This window comes from Arachis stenosperma, chromosome 6 (genome assembly GCF_014773155.1).
Source record: "Arachis stenosperma cultivar V10309 chromosome 6, arast.V10309.gnm1.PFL2, whole genome shotgun sequence".
Taxonomy (NCBI): Eukaryota; Viridiplantae; Streptophyta; class Magnoliopsida; order Fabales; family Fabaceae; genus Arachis; species Arachis stenosperma.
Window position 1 is genome coordinate 45,853,333 of NC_080382.1, and position 15,358 is coordinate 45,868,690.

The following is a 15,358-nucleotide window of genomic DNA, read 5'->3' on the forward strand; positions in this document are numbered from 1 at the left end:
TCAGAGACTAGATTGGCTAAATTAGAGGTGTTTTGTTCAGAATTCTCTGTCTGTTGCTGAGAAGATGATGGAAAAGGCTTGCTATTGCTCAGCCTATTGCGTCCACCATTGTTAAAGCCTTGTTGAGGCTTTTGTTGATCCTTCCATGAGAAATTTGGATGATTTCTCCATGATGAGTTATAGGTGTTTCCATAAGGTTCACCCATGTAATTAACCTCTGCCATGGCAGGGTTCTCAAGATCATAAGCTTCTTCAGAAGTTACCTCTTTAGTACTGTTGGATGCATGTTGCCATCCATTCAGATTTTGAGAGATCATATTGACCTGTTGAGTCAACACTTTGTTCTGAGCCAATATGGCATTCAGAGTATCAATTTCAAGAACTCCTTTCTTCTGAGGTATCCCATTATTCACGGAATTCCTCTCAGAAGTGTACATGAATTGGTTGTTTGCAACCATATCAATGAGTTCTTGAGCCTCTTCAGGCGTTTTCTTTAGGTGAATAGATCCATCTGCAGAATGGTCCAATGACATTTTCAAAAATTCAGAGAGACCATAATAGAATATATCTAATATGGTCCATTTTGAAAACATGTCAGATGGACATCTTTTGGTCAGCTGCTTATATCTTTCCCAAGCTTCATAGAGGGATTCACCATCTTTTTGTTTGAAGGTTTGAACATCCACTCTCAGCTTGCTCAGCTTTTGAGGAGGAAAGAATTTATCCAAGAAAGCTGTGACCAGCTTATCCCAGGAGTCCAGGCTATCCTTGGATTGTGAATCTAACCATATTCTAGCTCTGTCTCTTACAGCAAAAGGGAAAAGCATGAGTCTGTAGACTTCAGGAGCAACTCCATTCGTCTTTACAGTCTCACAGATCTGCAAGAACTCAGTTAAAAACTGATAAGGATCTTCAGATGGAAGTCCATAAAACTTGCAGTTTTTTTGCATTAAGGCAACTAGCTGAGGTTTCAGCTCAAAGTTGTTGGCTCCAATGGCAGGAATGGAGATGCTTCTTCCATCAAATTTGGACGTTGGCTTTGTGAAGTCACCAAGCATTTTCCTTGCATTATTATTATTTTCGGCTGCCATCTACTTCTCTTATTCGAAAATTTCTGAAAGGTTGTTTCTGGATTGTTGTAATTTAGTTTCTCTTAGTTTCCTTTTCAGAGTCCTTTCAGGTTCAGGATCAATTTCAACAAGAGTGCCTTTTTCCCTGTTCCTGCTCATATGAAAGAGAAGAAAACAAGAAAAGAAGAGGAATCCTCTATGTCACAGTATAGAGATTTCTTTATGTTAGTAGAAGAAGAAAGGGGAGAATAGTGAAGAAGAATGGGTTCGGATTTTTAGATGAAGAGAGGTGAAGAGAAGTGTTAGTAAATAATTAAATAGAATAAGAGAGAAGAGATAGAAAATTCGAAAATAATTTTTAGAAAGGGGTTAGTGATTTTCAAAAATTAGAGATATAAAGTAATTAAAATTAAAACATGAAACAATTAGTTAATTAAAAAGAATTTTTGAAAAAGGGGTAAGATATTTTCGAAAATTAGAGAGGAAAGAGTAGTTAGGTGGTTTTGAAAAAGATAAGAAATAAACAAAAAGTTAATCAGTTAGTTGAAAAAGATTTTAAAATCAAATTTTAAAAAGATAAGAAGATAAGAAGTTAGATAAGATATTTTAAAATCAAATTTTGAAAAAGATAAAATTTTGAAAAAGATAAGATATAAAGATAAGATTTTTAAGAAAAAGATATTTTGAAAAAGATTTAATTTTTAAAATGACTTAACTAACAAGAAACTACAAGATAAGATTCTAGAATTTAAAGATTGAACCTTTCTTATCAAGAAAGTAACAAACTTCAAATTTTTGAACCAATCACATTAATTGTTAGCTAATTTTCGAAAATTAGATATAAAAGATAAGAAAAAGATTTTTGAAAAATAATTTTTAAAATTTTCAAAAATAAATAAAAAAATGAAAAAGATATGATTTTTGAAAAATATTTTGAAAAGATAAGATTTTTTTAAAAATTGAGAATTTGACTTGACTTGTAAGAAACAACTGATTTTTTAAAAATTTTTGACTAAGTCAACTCAAATTTTCGAAAATTTGGAGAGAAATAAGGAAAAGATATTTTTTTTATTTTTGAATTTTTAAAGATGAGAGAGAAAAACACAAAAGTGACCCAAAACATGAAAATTTTGGATTAAAACACAAGATGCATGCAAGAACACTATGAATGTCAAGATGCACACCAAGAACACTTTGAAGATCATGATGAACATCAAGAACATATTTTTGAAAAATTTTTAATGCAAAGAAAACATGCAAGACACCAAACTTAGAAATCTTTAATGCATGGACTCTAACAAACGAAAAATGCATATGAAAAACAACAAACAACACAAAGCAAGAAAACATCAAGATCAAACAAGAAGACTTGTCAAGAACAACTTGAAGATCATGAAGAACACCATGAATGCATGAATTTTCGAAAAATGCAAGAAAAATTTTTAAAGCATGCAATTGACACCAAACTTAAAAGTTGACTCAAGACTCAAACAAGAAACACAAAATATTTTTTATTTTTATGATTTTATGAATTTTTTTTGTATTTTTATTATTTTTTCGAAAAACATTATTAGAAAAACGAAAAAAAATTTTTGAAAAATTTTTTGAAAAGAAAATTACCAAATCTGAGCAACAAGATGAACCGTCAGTTATCCATACTCGAACAATCCCCGGCAATGGCGCTAAAAACTTGGTGGACAAAATTGTGATCCTCTTTGTATTTGCATGAGATTTATTTAATGGCTATTGGCTATGTGTGGACACAACTCCGTTCAACTTAACCAGCAAGTGTACTGGGTCATCCAAGTAATACCTTACGTGAGTAAGGGTCGATCCCACAGAGATTGTTGGTATGAAGCAAGCTATGGTCACCTTGTAAATCTCAGTTAGGCAGATTAAATGGTTATGGGTTTCGAAAATTAATAATAAAAATAAAATAAAAAGGGATAGAAATACTTATATAAATCAATAGTGGGAATTTCAGATAGGCGTGTGGAGATGCTAGAATCCTTTCGAATCTCTACTTTCTTATTGCTTTCATCCAATCCTTCTTACTCCTTTCCATGGCAAGCTGTATGTAGGGCATCACCGTTGTCAATGGCTACATCCCATCCTCTCAGTGAAAACGTTCCTATGCTCTGTCACAGCACGGCTAATCATCTGTCGGTTCTCAATCAGGTTGGAATAGAATCCCTTGATTCTTTTGCGTTTGTCATCACGCCCAGCCTTCAGGAGTTTGAAGCTCGTCACAGTCATTCAATCCCAGAATCCTACTCGGAATACCATAGACAAGGTTTAGACTTTCCGGATCCTCATGAATGCCGCCATCTATCTAACTTATACCACGAAGATTCTGTTGGGGAATCTAAGAGATATGCGCCCGGCCTAAAGTAGAACGGAAGTGGTTGTCAATCACGCGCGTTTATAGGTGAGAATGATGATGAGTGTCACGGATCATCACATTCATCAAGTGTTGTGCAACGTATATCTTGGAATAAGAATAAAAGAGAATTGAATAGAAAGTAATAATAATTGTATTGAAACTTGAGGTACAGCAGAGCTCCACACCCTTAATCTATGGTGTGCAGAAACTCCACCGTTGAAAATACATAAGTGAAAGGTTCAGGCATGGCCGAATGGCCAGCCCCCTGAATGATCAAGAGACCGAATAATCAAAGGCTAAACAGTCAAAAGATTAAACTGTCAAAAGATGTCTAATACAATAGTAAATCATCCTATTTATACTAGACTAGCTACTAAGGTTTACATGAGTAAGTAATTGATGCATAAATCCACTTCCAGGGCCCACTTAGTGTATTCTTGGGCTGAGCTTGATCTATCCACGAGCTGAGGCTTTTCTTGGAGTTGAACTCCAAGTTATAACGTGTTTTGGGCGTTCAACTCCGGATCATGACGTGTTTCTGGCGTTTAACTCCAGACAGCAGCATGTACTTGGCGTTCAACGCCAAGTTACGTCGTCAATTTCCGAATAAAGTATGGACTATTATATATTGCTGGAAAGCTCTGGATGTCTACTTTCTAATGCCGTTGAGAGCGCGCCATTTGGAGTTCTGTAGCTCCAGAAAATCCATTTCGAGTTCAGGGAGGTCAGATTCCAACAACATCAGTAGTCCTTTTGTCAGCCTTTCTCAGAGTTTTGCTCAAGTCCCTCAATTTCAGCCAGAAATTACCTGAAATCACAGAAAAACACAAAAACTCATAGTAAAGTCCAGAAATGTGAATTAAACATAAAAACTAATGAAAACATCCCTAAAAGTAGCTTGAACTTACTAAAAACTACCTAAAAACAATGCCAAAAAGCGTATAAATTATCCGCTCATCACTCGCCCTTAGGTGTCCTACTCGGGATAGCGTCATTTAGAGAATGAGGGTCAGCACGATGTAAAAAAAAAAGAAAAAAAAGTTCAACACGAGGACTTCCCAGGAGGTCACCCATCCTAGTACTACTCTCGTCCAAGAACGCTTAACTGCAAAGTTTTGATGGGATCCGGTGCATTAGTGCTGGTATGATCGCACCTATTATAGTTTGCACACACAATTTTCTTAACCATGCAGCGCGAGAGAGCATAACACTATCCGCGAAGCCTTGCGGGTACTGTAGGTGCATGCCGAGGATGAGGCCATTGCGGCTCGCCCTTAGGTGTCCTACTCGGGATAGCGTCATTTAGAGAATGAGGGTCGGCACGACGTAAAAAAAAAAAAAAAAAAAGAGGTGCAACACGAGGACTTCCCAGGAGGTCACCCATCCTAGTACTACTCTCGCCCAAGCATGCTTAACTGCAGAGTTCTGATGGGATCCGGTGCATTAGTGCTGGTATGATCGCACCTATTATAGTTTGCACACACAATTTTCTTAACCATGCGGCACGAGAGAGCATAACACTATCCGCGAAGCCTTGCGGGTACTGTAGGTGCCTGCCGAGGATGAGGCCATTGCGACTCGCCCTTAGGTGTCCTACTCGGGATAGCGTCATTTAGAGAATGAGGGTCAGCACGACGTAAAAAAAAAAATAAAGTTCAACACGAGGACTTCCCAGGAGGTCACCCATCCTAGTACTACTCTCGCCCAAGCACGCTTAACTGCAAAGTTTTGATGGGATCCGGTGCATTAGTGCTGGTATGATCGCACCTATTATAGTTTGCACACACAATTTTCTTAACCATGCGGCGCGAGAGAGCATAACACTATCCGCGAAGCCTTGCGGGTACTGTAGGTGCATGCCGAGGATGAGGCCATTGCGGCTCGCCCTTAGGTGTCCTACTCGGGATAGCGTCATTTAGAGAATGAGGGTCGGCACGACGTAAAAAAAAACACAAAAGAGGTGCAACACGAGGACTTCCCTGGAGGTCACCCATCCTAGTACTACTCTCGCCCAAGCACGTTTAACTGTAGAGATCTGATGGGATCCGGTGCATTAGTGCTGGTATGATCGCACCTATTATAGTTTGCACACACAATTTTCTTAACCATGCGGCACGAGAGAGCATAACACTATCCGCGAAGCCTTGCGGGTACTGTAGGTGCCTGCCGAGGATGAGGCCATTGCGACTCGCCCTTAGGCGTCGTACTCGGGATAGCGTCATTTAGAGAATGAGGGTCAGCACGATGTAAAAAAAAAAAAAAAAAAAAAGAGGTGCAAAACGAGGACTTTCCAGGAGGTCACCCATCCTAGTACTACTCTCGCCCAAGCACGCTTAACTGCAAAGTTTTGATGGGATCCGGTGCATTAGTGCTGGTATCATCGCACCTATTATAGTTTGCACACACAATTTTCTTAACCATGCGGCGCGAGAGAGCATAACACTATCCGCGAAGTCTTCCGGGTACTGTAGGTGCATGCCGAGGATGAGGCCATTGCGGCTCGCCCTTAGGCGTCTTACTCGGGATAGCATCATTTAGAGAATGAGGGTCAGCACGACGTAAAAAAAAAAAAAGGTGCAACACGAGGACTTTCCAGGTGGTCACCCATCCTAGTACTACTCTCGCCCAAACACGCTTAACTGCGGAGTTCTGATGGGATCCTGTGCATTAGTGCTGGTATGATCGCACCTATTATAGTTTACACACACAATTTTCTTAACCATGCGGCACGAGAGAGCATAACACTCTCCGCGAAGCCTTGCAGGTACTGTAGGTGCCTGCCGAGGATGAGGCCATCGCGGCTCGCCCTTAGGTGTCTTACTCGGGATAGCGTCATTTAGAGAATAAGGGTTAGCACGACATAAAAAAAAAAAAAAGAGGTGCAACACGAGGACTTCCCAGGAGGTCACCCATCCTAGTACTACTCTCGCCCAAGCACGCTTAACTGCGGAGTTCTGATGGGATCCGGGGCATTAGTGCTGGTATGATCGTACCTATTATAGTTCGCACACACAATTTTCTTAATCATACGGCGCGAGAGTAGAAAAAAAAAGGGTGCAACACGAGGACTTCCCAGGAGGTCACCCATCCTAGTACTACTCTCGCCCAAGCACGCTTAACTGCGGAGTTCTGATGAAATCCGGTGCATTAGTGCTGGTATGATCGCACCTATTATAGTTCGCACACACAGTTTTCTTAACCATGCGGCGCGAGAGAGCATAACACTATCCGCGATGCCTTGCGGGTACTGTAGCTGCCTGCCGAGGATGAGGCCATTGCGCCTCGCCCTTAGGTGTCCTACTCGGGAGAGCATCATTTAGAGAATGAGGGTCGGCACGACGTAAAAAAAAAATAAGGTGCAACACGAGGACTTCCCAGGAGGTCACCCATCCTAGTACTACTCTCGCCCAAGCACGCTTAACTGCGGAGTTCTGATGGGATCCGGTGCATTACTGCTGGTATGATCGCACCTATTATAGTTCGCACACACAATTTTCTTAACCATGCGGCGCGAGAGTAGAAAAAAAAAAGGGTGTAACACGAGGACTTCCCAGGAGGTCACCCATCCTAGTACTACTGTCGCCCAAGCACGCTTAACTGCGGAGTTCTGATGGAATCTAGTGCATTAGTGCTGGTATGATCGCACCTATTATAGTTCGCACACACAATTTTCATAACCATGCGGCGCGAGAGAGCATAACACTATCCGCGAAGCCTTGCGGGTACTGTAGGTGCCTGCCGAGGATGAGGCCATTGCGCCTCGCCCTTAGGTGTCCTACTCGGGAGAGCATCATTTAGAGAATAAGGGTCGGCACGACGTAAAAAAAAAAATAAGGTGCAACACGAGGACTTCCCAGGAGGTCACCCATCCTAGTACTACTCTTGCCCAAGCACACTTAACTGCGGAGTTCTGATGGGATCCGGTGCATTAGTGCTAGTATGATCGCACCTATTATAGTGCGCGCACACAATTTTCTTAAGCATGCGGCGCGAGAGAGCATTACACTATCGGCGACGCCTTGCGGGTACTGTAGGTGCCTGCCGAGGATGAGGCCATTGCGGCTCGCCCTTAGGTGTCCTACTCGGGATAGCGTCATTTAGAGAATGAGGGTCGGCACGACGTAAAAAAGAAAAAAAAAGAAAAAAAAGAGGTGCAACACGAGGACTTCCCAGGAGGTCACCCATCCTAGTACTACTCTCGCCCAAGCACGCTTAACTGCGGAGTTCTGATGGGATCCGGTGCATTAGTGCTGGTATGATCGCACCTATTATAGTTCGCACACACAATTTTCTTAACCATGCGGCGCGAGAGTAGAAAAAAAAAAGGGTGTAACACGAGGACTTCCCAAGAGGTCACCCAACCTAGTACTACTGTCGCCCAAGCACGCTTAACTGCGGAGTTCTGATGGAATCCGGTGCATTAGTGCTGGTATGATCGCACCTATTATAGTTCGCACACACAATTTTCATAACCATGCGGCGCGAGAGTAGAAAAAAAAAAGGGTGTAACACGAGGACTTCCCAAGAGGTCACCCATCCTAGTACTACTCTCGCCCAAGCACGCTTAACTGCGGAGTTCTGATGGGATCCGGTGCATTAGTGCTGGTATGATCGCACCTATTATAGTGCGCACACACAATTTTCTTAAGCATGCGGCGCGAGAGAGCATCACACTATCGGCGACGCCTTGCGGGTACTGTAGGTGCGAGGATGAGGCCATTGCGGCTCGCCCTTAGGTGTCCTACTCGGGATAGCGTCATTTAGAGAATTTGGGTCGGCACGACGTAAAAAAGAAAAAAAAGAAAAAAAAAGAGGTGCAACACGAGGACTTCCCAGGAGGTCACCCATCCTAGTACTACACTCGCCCAAGCACGCTTAACTGCGGAGTTCTGATGGGATCCGGTGCATTAGTGCTGGTATGATCGCACCTATTATAGTTCGCACACACAATTTTCTTAACCATGCGGCGCGAGAGTAGAAAAAAAAAAGGGTGTAACACGAGGACTTCCCAAGAGGTCACCCATCCTAGTACTACTCTCGCCCAAGCACGCTTAACTGCGGAGTTCTGATGGGATCCGGTGCATTAGTGCTGGTATGATCGCACCTATTATAGTGCGCACACACAATTTTCTTAAGCATGCGGCGCGAGAGAGCATCACACTATCGGCGACGCCTTGCGGGTACTGTAGGTGCGAGGATGAGGCCATTGCGGCTCGCCCTTAGGTGTCCTACTCGGGATAGCGTCATTTAGAGAATTTGGGTCGGCACGACGTAAAAAAAAAAGGTGCAACACGAGGACTTCCCAGGAGGTCACCCATCTGAGTACTACTCTCACCCAAGCACGCTTAACTACAGAGTTCTGATGGGATCCGGTGCATTAGTGCTGGTATGATCGAACCTATTATAGTTTGCACACACAATTTTCTTAACCACGCGGCGCGAGAGAGAATAACACTATCCGCGAAGCCTTGCGGGTACTGTAGGTGCCTGCCGAGGATGAGGCCATTGCGGCTCGCCCTTAGGTGGCCTACTCGGGGTAACATCATTAAAAAAAAAAAGAGGTGTAACACGAGGACTTCCCAGGAGGTCACCCATCCTCGTACTACTCTCGCCCAAGCACCCTTAACTGCGGAGTTTTGATAGGATCCGGTACATTAGTGCTGGTATCATCGCACTTATTATAGTTCGCACACACAATTTTCTTAACCATGCGGCGAGATAGAGCATAACCCTATCCGCGAAGCCTTGCGGGTACTGTAGGTGCCTGCCGAGGATGAGGCCATTGCGGCTCGCCCATAGGTGGCCTACTCGAGATAGCATCATTTAGAGAATGAGAGTTGGCACGACGTAAAAAAAAAAAAGAAAAAAAAAAGAAAAGAGGTGCAACACGTTGACTTCCCAGGAGGTCACCCATCCTAGTACTACTCTCGCCCAAGCGCGCTTAACAGCGGAGTTCTGATGGGATCCGGTGCATTAGTGCTAGGATGATCGCAACTATTATAGTTCGCACACACAATTTTCTTAACCATGCGGTGCGAGAGAGCATAACACTATCCGCGAAGCCTTGCGGGTACTGTAGGTGCCTGCCGAGGATGAGGCCATTGCGGGTCGCCCTTAGGTGTCCTGCTCGGGATAGCGTCATTTAGAGAATGAGGGTCGGCACGACGTAAAAAAAAAAAAAGAAAAAAAAAAAAGAGGTGCAACACGCGGACTTCCCAGGAGGTCACCCATCCTAGTACTACTCTCGCCCAAGCATGCTTAACTACGGAATTCTGATCGGATCCGGTGCATTAGTGCTGGTATGATCGCACCTGTTATAGTTTGCACACACAATTTTCTTAACCATGCGGCGCGAGAGAGCATAACACTATCCGCGAAGCCTTGCGGGTACTGTAGGTGCCTGCCGAGGATGAGGCCATTGCGGCTCGCCCATAGGTGGCCTACTCGGGATAGCATCATTTAGAGAATGAGAGTCGGCACGACGTAAAAAAAAAAAAAAAAAGAAAAAAAAAAGAGGTGCAATACGAGGACTTCCCAGGAGGTCACCCATCCTAGTACTACTCTCGCCCAAGCACGCTTAACTGCGGAATTCTGATGGGATCCGGTGCATTAGTGCTGGAATGATCGCACCTATTATAGTTCACACACACAATTTTCTTAACCATGCGGCGCGAGAGAGCATAACACTATCCGCGAAGCCTTGCGGGTACTGTAGGTTCGTTTCGAGGATGAGGCCATTGCGGCTCGCCCATAGGTAGCCTACTCGGGATAGCATCATTTAGAGAATGAGAGTCGGCACGACGTAAAAAAAAAAAAAAAAAAAAAAAAAAAAAAAAAAAAGAGGTGCAACACGAGGACTTCCCAGGAGGTCACCCATCCTAGTACTACTCTCGCCCAAGCACGCTTAACTGCGGAGTTCTGATGGGATCCGGTGCATTAGTGCTGGTATGATCGCACCTATTATAGTTCGCACACACAATTTTCTTAACCATGCGGCGCGAGAGTAGAAAAAAAAAAGGGTGCAACACGTGGACTTCCCAGGAGGTCACCCATCCTAGTACTACTCTCGCCCAAGCACGCTTAACTGCGGAGTTCTGATGGAATCCGGTGCATTAGTGCTGGTATGATCGCACCTATTATAATTCGCACACACAATTTTCATAACCATGCGGCGCGAGAGAGCATAACATTATCCGCGAAGCCTTGCGGGTACTGTAGGTGCCTGCCGAGGATGAGGCCATTGCGCCTCGCCCTTAGGTGTCCTACTCGGGAGAGCATCATTTAGAGAATGAGGGTCGGCACGACGTAAAAAAAAAAATAACGTGCAACACGAGGACTTCCCAGGAGGTCATCCATCCTAGTACTACTCTCGCCCAAGCACGCTTAACTGCGGAGTTCTGATGGGATCCGGTGCATTAGTGCTGGTATGATCGCACCTATTATAGTTCGCACACACAATTTTCTTAACCATGCGGCGCGAGAGAGCATAACACTATCCGCGAAGCCTTGCGGGTACTGTAGGTGCCTGCCGAGGATGAGGCCATTGCGGCTCGCCCATAGGTGGCCTACTCGGGATAGCATCATTTAGAGAATGAGAGTCGGCACGACGTAAAAAAAAAAAAAAAAAAAAAAAAAAAAAAAAAAAAAAAAAAAAAAAAAAAAAAAAAAAAAGAGGTGCAACACGAGGACTTCCCAGGAGGTCACCCATCCTAGTACTACTCTCGCCCAAGCACGCTTAACTGCGGAGTTCTGATGGGATCCGGTGCATTAGTGCTGGTATGATCGCACCTATTATAGTTCGCACACACAATTTTCTTAACCATGCGGCGCGAGAGTAGAAAAAAAAAGGGTGCAACACGAGGACTTCCCAGGAGGTCACCCATCCTAGTACTACTGTCGCAAAAGCACGCTTAACTGCGGAGTTCTGATGGAATCCGGTGCATTAGTGCTGGTATGATCGCACCTATTATAGTTCGCACACACAATTTTCATAACCATGCGGCGCGAGAGAGCATAACGCTATCCGCGAAGCCTTGCGGGTACTGTAGGTGCCTGCCGAGGATGAGGCCATTGCGCCTCGCCCTTAGGTGTCCTAATCGAGAGAGCATCATTTAGAGAATGAGGGTCGGCACGACGTAAAAAAAAAATAAGGTGCAGCACGAGGACTTCCCAAGAGGTCACCCATCCTAGTACTACTCTCGCCCAAGCACGCTTAACTGCGGAGTTCTAATGGGATCCGGTGCATTAGTGCTGGTATGATCGCACCTATTATAGTTCGCACACACAATTTTCTTAACCATGCGGCGCGAGAGAGTATAACACTATCCGCGAAGCCTTGCGGGTATTGTAGGTGCCTGCCGAGGATGAGGCCATTGCGGCTCGCCCTTAGGTGGCCTACTCGGGATAGCATCATTTAGAGGATGAGAGTCGGCACGACGTATAAAAAAAAAAAAAAAAAAAAAAGAGTTGCAATTCTAGGACTTCCCAGGAGGTTACCTATCCTAGTACTACTCTCGCCCAAGCACGCTTAACTGCAGAGTTCTGATGGGATCCGGTGGATTAGTGCTGTTATGATCACACCTATTATAGTTTGCACACACAATTTTCTTAACCATGCGGCGCGAGAGAGTATAACACTATCCGCGAAACCTTGCGGGTACTGTAGGTGCCTGCCGAGGATGAGGCCATTGCGACTCGCCCTTAGGTGGCCTACTCGGGATAGAATCATTTAGAGAATGAGAGTCGGCACGAAGTAAAAAAAAAAAAAGAGCTTCAACACGAGGAATTCCCAGGAGGTCACCCATCCTAGTACTACTCTCGCCCAAGCACACTTAACTGCGGAGTTCTGATGGGATCCGGTGCATTAGTGCTGGTATGATCGCACCTATTATAGTTTGCACACACAATTTTCTTGACCATGCGGCGCGAGAGAGTATAACACTATCCGCGAAGCCTTGCGGGTACTGTAGGTGCCTGCCGAGGATGAGGCCATTGCGGCTCGCCCTTAGGTGGCCTACTCGGGATAGCATCATTTAGAGGATGAGAGTCGGCACGACGTAAAAAAAAAAAAAAAAGAGGTGCAACACGAGGACTTCCCAGGAGGTCACCCATCCTAGTACTACTCTCGCCCAAGCACGCTTAACTGCGGTGTTCTGATTGGATCCGGTGCATTAGTGCTGGTATGATCGCACCTATTATAGTTTGCACACACAATTTTCTTGACCATGCGGCGCGAGAGAGTATAACACTATCCGCGAAGCCTTGCGGGTACTGTAGGTGCCTGCCGAGGATGAGGCCATTGCGGCTCGCCCTTAGGTGGCCTACTCGGGATACCATCATTTAGAGGATGAGAGTCGGCACGAAGTAAAAAAAAAAAAAAAAGAGGTGCAACACGAGTACTTCCCAGGAGGTCACCCATCCTAGTACTACTCTCGCCCAAGCACGCTTAACTGCGGAGTTCTGATGGATCCGGTGCATTAGTGCTGGTATGATCGCCCCTATTATAGTTCGCACACAAAATTTTCTTAACCATGCGGCGCGAGAGAGCATAACACTATCCGTGAAGCCTTGCGGGTACTGTAGGTGCCTGCCGAAGATGAGGCCATTGCGGCTCGCCCTTTGGTGGCCTACTCAAGATAGTATCATTTAGAGAATGAGAGTCGACACGACGTAAAAAAAAAAAAAAAAGGTGCAAGACGAGAACTTCCCAGGAGGTCACCCATCCTAGTACTACTCTCGCCCAAGTATGCTTAACTGCGGAGTTTTGATGGGATCCGGTGCATTAGTGCTGGTATGATAGCACCTATTATAGTTCGCACACACAATTTTCTTAACTATGCGGTGCGAGAGAGCATAACACTATCCGCGAAGCCTTGCGGGTACTGTAGGTGCCAACTGAGGATGAGGCCATTGCGGCTCGCCCTTAGGTGGCCTACTCGGGATAGCGTCATTTAGAGAATGAGGGTCGGCACGACGTAAAAAAAAAAAAAAAAAAAAAAGAGGTGCAACACGAGGACTTTCCAGGAGGTCACCCATCCTAGTACTACTCTCGCCCAAGCACGCTTAACTGCGGAGTTCTTATGGGATCCGGTGCATTAGTGCTGGTATGATCGCACCAGTTATAGTTTGCACACACAATTTTCTTAACCATGCGGCGCGAGAGAGCATAACACTATCTGCGAAGCCTTGCGGGTATTGTAGGTGCCTGCCGAGGAAGAGGCCATTGCGGCTCGCCCTTAGGTGGCCTACTCGGGATAGCATCATTTAGAGAATGAGAATCGGCACGATGTAAAAAAAAAAAAAAATAGAGGTGCAACACGAGAACTTCCCAGGAGGTCACCCATCCTAGTACTACTCTCGCCCAAGCACGCTTAACTGCGGAGTTCTGATGGAATCCGGTGCATTAGTGCTGGTATGATCGCACCTATTATAGTTCGCACACACAATTTTCTTAACCATGCGGCGCGAGAGTAGAAAAAAAAAGGGTGCAACACGAGGACTTCCCAGGAGGTCACCCATCCTAGTACTACTGTCGCCCAAGCACGCTTAACTGCGGAGTTCTGATGGAATCCGGTGCATTAGTGCTGGTATGATCGCACCTATTATAGTTCGCACACACAATTTTCATAACCATGCGGCGCGAGAGAGCATAACGCTATCCGCGAAGCCTTGCGGGTACTGTAGGTGCCTGCCGAGGATGAGGCCATTGCGCCTCGCCCTTAGGTGTCCTACTCGAGAGAGCATCATTTAGAGAATGAGGGTCGGCACGACGTAAAAAAAAATAAGGTGCAACACGAGGACTTCCCAAGAGGTCACCCATCCTAGTACTACTCTCGCCCAAGCACGCTTAACTGCGGAGTTCTGATGGGATCCGGTGCATTAGTGCTGGTATGATCGCACCTATTATAGTTCGCACACACAATTTTCTTAACCATGCGGCGCGAGAGAGTATAACACTATCCGCGAAGCCTTGCGGGTACTGTAGGTGCCTGCCGAGGATGAGGCCATTGCGGCTCGCCCTTAGGTGGCCTACTCGGGATAGCATCATTTAGAGGATGAGAGTCGGCACGACGTATAAAAAAAAAAAAAAGAGTTGCAATTCTAGGACTTCCCAGGAGGTTACCCATCCTAGTACTACTCTCGCCCAAGCACGCTTAATTGCAGAGTTCTGATGGGATCCGGTGGATTAGTGCTGGTATGATCACACCTAGTATAGTTTGCACACACAATTTTCTTAACCATGCGGCGCGAAAGAGTATAACACTATCCGCGAAACCTTGCGGGTACTGTAGGTGCCTGCCGAGGATGAGGCCATTGCGACTCGCCCTTAGGTGGCCTACTCGGGATAGCATCATTTAGAGAATGAGAGTCGGCACGAAGTAAAAAAAAAAAAGAGCTGCAACACGAGGACTTCCCAGGAGGTCACCCATCCTAGTACTACTCTCGCCCAAGGACACTTAACTGCGGAGTTCTGATGGGATCCGGTGCATTAGTGCTGGTATGATCGCACCTATTATAGTTTGCACACACAATTTTCTTGACCATGCGGCGCGAGAGAGTATAACACTATCCGCGAAGCCTTGCGGGTACTGTAGGTGCCTGTCGAGGATGAGGCCATTGCGGCTCGCCCTTAGGTGGCCTACTCGGGATAGCATCATTTAGAGGATGAGAGTCGGCACGACGTAAAAAAAAAAAAGAGGTGCAACACGAGGACTTCCCAGGAGGTCACCCATCCTAGTACTACTCTCGCCCAAGCACGCTTAACTGCGGAGTTCTGATGGGATCCGGTGCATTAGTGCTGGTATGATCGCCCCTATTATAGTTCGCACACAAAATTTTCTTAACCATGCGGCGCGAGAGAGCATAACACTATCCGTGAAGCCTTGCGGGTACTGTAGGTGCCTGC

The 15,358-nt window shown here is 45.2% G+C and overlaps 39 non-coding genes across 39 annotated transcripts; all 39 read right to left on the reverse strand.

Moving 5' to 3' along the window:
- Positions 1-4,490: 4,490 nt before the first annotated feature.
- Positions 4,491-4,609, reverse strand: LOC130936890 (5S ribosomal RNA). Its single transcript, XR_009068204.1, has one exon. It is a non-coding gene; the product is annotated as a 5S ribosomal RNA (ribosomal RNA).
- Positions 4,610-4,800: 191 nt separating this feature from the next.
- LOC130937878 (5S ribosomal RNA) lies at positions 4,801-4,919 on the reverse strand. The gene has a single exon (XR_009069071.1). It is a non-coding gene; the product is annotated as a 5S ribosomal RNA (ribosomal RNA).
- A 184-nt stretch (positions 4,920-5,103) lies between these two features.
- LOC130938970 (5S ribosomal RNA) lies at positions 5,104-5,222 on the reverse strand. Its single transcript, XR_009070106.1, has one exon. It is a non-coding gene; the product is annotated as a 5S ribosomal RNA (ribosomal RNA).
- A 188-nt stretch (positions 5,223-5,410) lies between these two features.
- LOC130938748 (5S ribosomal RNA) lies at positions 5,411-5,529 on the reverse strand. Its single transcript, XR_009069898.1, has one exon. It is a non-coding gene; the product is annotated as a 5S ribosomal RNA (ribosomal RNA).
- A 193-nt stretch (positions 5,530-5,722) lies between these two features.
- LOC130938999 (5S ribosomal RNA) lies at positions 5,723-5,841 on the reverse strand. Its single transcript, XR_009070134.1, has one exon. It is a non-coding gene; the product is annotated as a 5S ribosomal RNA (ribosomal RNA).
- Positions 5,842-6,024: 183 nt separating this feature from the next.
- On the reverse strand, positions 6,025-6,143 carry LOC130938779 (5S ribosomal RNA). Its single transcript, XR_009069927.1, has one exon. It is a non-coding gene; the product is annotated as a 5S ribosomal RNA (ribosomal RNA).
- A 186-nt stretch (positions 6,144-6,329) lies between these two features.
- On the reverse strand, positions 6,330-6,448 carry LOC130938254 (5S ribosomal RNA). The gene has a single exon (XR_009069426.1). It is a non-coding gene; the product is annotated as a 5S ribosomal RNA (ribosomal RNA).
- A 56-nt stretch (positions 6,449-6,504) lies between these two features.
- Positions 6,505-6,623, reverse strand: LOC130938114 (5S ribosomal RNA). The gene has a single exon (XR_009069293.1). It is a non-coding gene; the product is annotated as a 5S ribosomal RNA (ribosomal RNA).
- Positions 6,624-6,806: 183 nt separating this feature from the next.
- On the reverse strand, positions 6,807-6,925 carry LOC130937381 (5S ribosomal RNA). The gene has a single exon (XR_009068604.1). It is a non-coding gene; the product is annotated as a 5S ribosomal RNA (ribosomal RNA).
- Positions 6,926-6,982: 57 nt separating this feature from the next.
- Positions 6,983-7,101, reverse strand: LOC130939017 (5S ribosomal RNA). The gene has a single exon (XR_009070151.1). It is a non-coding gene; the product is annotated as a 5S ribosomal RNA (ribosomal RNA).
- Positions 7,102-7,285: 184 nt separating this feature from the next.
- LOC130938299 (5S ribosomal RNA) lies at positions 7,286-7,404 on the reverse strand. The gene has a single exon (XR_009069470.1). It is a non-coding gene; the product is annotated as a 5S ribosomal RNA (ribosomal RNA).
- Positions 7,405-7,601: 197 nt separating this feature from the next.
- Positions 7,602-7,720, reverse strand: LOC130938025 (5S ribosomal RNA). Its single transcript, XR_009069209.1, has one exon. It is a non-coding gene; the product is annotated as a 5S ribosomal RNA (ribosomal RNA).
- A 57-nt stretch (positions 7,721-7,777) lies between these two features.
- On the reverse strand, positions 7,778-7,896 carry LOC130938967 (5S ribosomal RNA). Its single transcript, XR_009070103.1, has one exon. It is a non-coding gene; the product is annotated as a 5S ribosomal RNA (ribosomal RNA).
- Positions 7,897-7,953: 57 nt separating this feature from the next.
- LOC130938078 (5S ribosomal RNA) lies at positions 7,954-8,072 on the reverse strand. Its single transcript, XR_009069259.1, has one exon. It is a non-coding gene; the product is annotated as a 5S ribosomal RNA (ribosomal RNA).
- Positions 8,073-8,264: 192 nt separating this feature from the next.
- Positions 8,265-8,383, reverse strand: LOC130938724 (5S ribosomal RNA). Its single transcript, XR_009069875.1, has one exon. It is a non-coding gene; the product is annotated as a 5S ribosomal RNA (ribosomal RNA).
- Positions 8,384-8,440: 57 nt separating this feature from the next.
- Positions 8,441-8,559, reverse strand: LOC130938091 (5S ribosomal RNA). Its single transcript, XR_009069271.1, has one exon. It is a non-coding gene; the product is annotated as a 5S ribosomal RNA (ribosomal RNA).
- A 175-nt stretch (positions 8,560-8,734) lies between these two features.
- Positions 8,735-8,853, reverse strand: LOC130938892 (5S ribosomal RNA). Its single transcript, XR_009070033.1, has one exon. It is a non-coding gene; the product is annotated as a 5S ribosomal RNA (ribosomal RNA).
- A 158-nt stretch (positions 8,854-9,011) lies between these two features.
- On the reverse strand, positions 9,012-9,130 carry LOC130936885 (5S ribosomal RNA). Its single transcript, XR_009068200.1, has one exon. It is a non-coding gene; the product is annotated as a 5S ribosomal RNA (ribosomal RNA).
- Positions 9,131-9,330: 200 nt separating this feature from the next.
- LOC130939015 (5S ribosomal RNA) lies at positions 9,331-9,449 on the reverse strand. The gene has a single exon (XR_009070149.1). It is a non-coding gene; the product is annotated as a 5S ribosomal RNA (ribosomal RNA).
- Positions 9,450-9,647: 198 nt separating this feature from the next.
- Positions 9,648-9,766, reverse strand: LOC130938815 (5S ribosomal RNA). The gene has a single exon (XR_009069961.1). It is a non-coding gene; the product is annotated as a 5S ribosomal RNA (ribosomal RNA).
- Positions 9,767-9,966: 200 nt separating this feature from the next.
- On the reverse strand, positions 9,967-10,085 carry LOC130937770 (5S ribosomal RNA). Its single transcript, XR_009068971.1, has one exon. It is a non-coding gene; the product is annotated as a 5S ribosomal RNA (ribosomal RNA).
- A 208-nt stretch (positions 10,086-10,293) lies between these two features.
- Positions 10,294-10,412, reverse strand: LOC130938754 (5S ribosomal RNA). Its single transcript, XR_009069903.1, has one exon. It is a non-coding gene; the product is annotated as a 5S ribosomal RNA (ribosomal RNA).
- Positions 10,413-10,469: 57 nt separating this feature from the next.
- On the reverse strand, positions 10,470-10,588 carry LOC130937604 (5S ribosomal RNA). Its single transcript, XR_009068815.1, has one exon. It is a non-coding gene; the product is annotated as a 5S ribosomal RNA (ribosomal RNA).
- Positions 10,589-10,772: 184 nt separating this feature from the next.
- Positions 10,773-10,891, reverse strand: LOC130937866 (5S ribosomal RNA). Its single transcript, XR_009069060.1, has one exon. It is a non-coding gene; the product is annotated as a 5S ribosomal RNA (ribosomal RNA).
- Positions 10,892-11,124: 233 nt separating this feature from the next.
- Positions 11,125-11,243, reverse strand: LOC130938872 (5S ribosomal RNA). The gene has a single exon (XR_009070014.1). It is a non-coding gene; the product is annotated as a 5S ribosomal RNA (ribosomal RNA).
- Positions 11,244-11,299: 56 nt separating this feature from the next.
- Positions 11,300-11,418, reverse strand: LOC130939049 (5S ribosomal RNA). Its single transcript, XR_009070181.1, has one exon. It is a non-coding gene; the product is annotated as a 5S ribosomal RNA (ribosomal RNA).
- A 183-nt stretch (positions 11,419-11,601) lies between these two features.
- Positions 11,602-11,720, reverse strand: LOC130937592 (5S ribosomal RNA). Its single transcript, XR_009068804.1, has one exon. It is a non-coding gene; the product is annotated as a 5S ribosomal RNA (ribosomal RNA).
- A 196-nt stretch (positions 11,721-11,916) lies between these two features.
- Positions 11,917-12,035, reverse strand: LOC130936904 (5S ribosomal RNA). The gene has a single exon (XR_009068218.1). It is a non-coding gene; the product is annotated as a 5S ribosomal RNA (ribosomal RNA).
- A 185-nt stretch (positions 12,036-12,220) lies between these two features.
- On the reverse strand, positions 12,221-12,339 carry LOC130938765 (5S ribosomal RNA). Its single transcript, XR_009069914.1, has one exon. It is a non-coding gene; the product is annotated as a 5S ribosomal RNA (ribosomal RNA).
- A 188-nt stretch (positions 12,340-12,527) lies between these two features.
- Positions 12,528-12,646, reverse strand: LOC130938732 (5S ribosomal RNA). Its single transcript, XR_009069883.1, has one exon. It is a non-coding gene; the product is annotated as a 5S ribosomal RNA (ribosomal RNA).
- A 188-nt stretch (positions 12,647-12,834) lies between these two features.
- Positions 12,835-12,952, reverse strand: LOC130938822 (5S ribosomal RNA). Its single transcript, XR_009069967.1, has one exon. It is a non-coding gene; the product is annotated as a 5S ribosomal RNA (ribosomal RNA).
- A 186-nt stretch (positions 12,953-13,138) lies between these two features.
- LOC130938983 (5S ribosomal RNA) lies at positions 13,139-13,257 on the reverse strand. Its single transcript, XR_009070118.1, has one exon. It is a non-coding gene; the product is annotated as a 5S ribosomal RNA (ribosomal RNA).
- A 194-nt stretch (positions 13,258-13,451) lies between these two features.
- LOC130938265 (5S ribosomal RNA) lies at positions 13,452-13,570 on the reverse strand. Its single transcript, XR_009069437.1, has one exon. It is a non-coding gene; the product is annotated as a 5S ribosomal RNA (ribosomal RNA).
- A 189-nt stretch (positions 13,571-13,759) lies between these two features.
- LOC130938795 (5S ribosomal RNA) lies at positions 13,760-13,878 on the reverse strand. Its single transcript, XR_009069942.1, has one exon. It is a non-coding gene; the product is annotated as a 5S ribosomal RNA (ribosomal RNA).
- A 56-nt stretch (positions 13,879-13,934) lies between these two features.
- Positions 13,935-14,053, reverse strand: LOC130938794 (5S ribosomal RNA). Its single transcript, XR_009069941.1, has one exon. It is a non-coding gene; the product is annotated as a 5S ribosomal RNA (ribosomal RNA).
- Positions 14,054-14,235: 182 nt separating this feature from the next.
- Positions 14,236-14,354, reverse strand: LOC130938666 (5S ribosomal RNA). Its single transcript, XR_009069824.1, has one exon. It is a non-coding gene; the product is annotated as a 5S ribosomal RNA (ribosomal RNA).
- A 188-nt stretch (positions 14,355-14,542) lies between these two features.
- Positions 14,543-14,661, reverse strand: LOC130939039 (5S ribosomal RNA). The gene has a single exon (XR_009070171.1). It is a non-coding gene; the product is annotated as a 5S ribosomal RNA (ribosomal RNA).
- A 184-nt stretch (positions 14,662-14,845) lies between these two features.
- Positions 14,846-14,964, reverse strand: LOC130938709 (5S ribosomal RNA). Its single transcript, XR_009069861.1, has one exon. It is a non-coding gene; the product is annotated as a 5S ribosomal RNA (ribosomal RNA).
- A 184-nt stretch (positions 14,965-15,148) lies between these two features.
- LOC130939044 (5S ribosomal RNA) lies at positions 15,149-15,267 on the reverse strand. Its single transcript, XR_009070176.1, has one exon. It is a non-coding gene; the product is annotated as a 5S ribosomal RNA (ribosomal RNA).
- Positions 15,268-15,358: the final 91 nt, after the last annotated feature.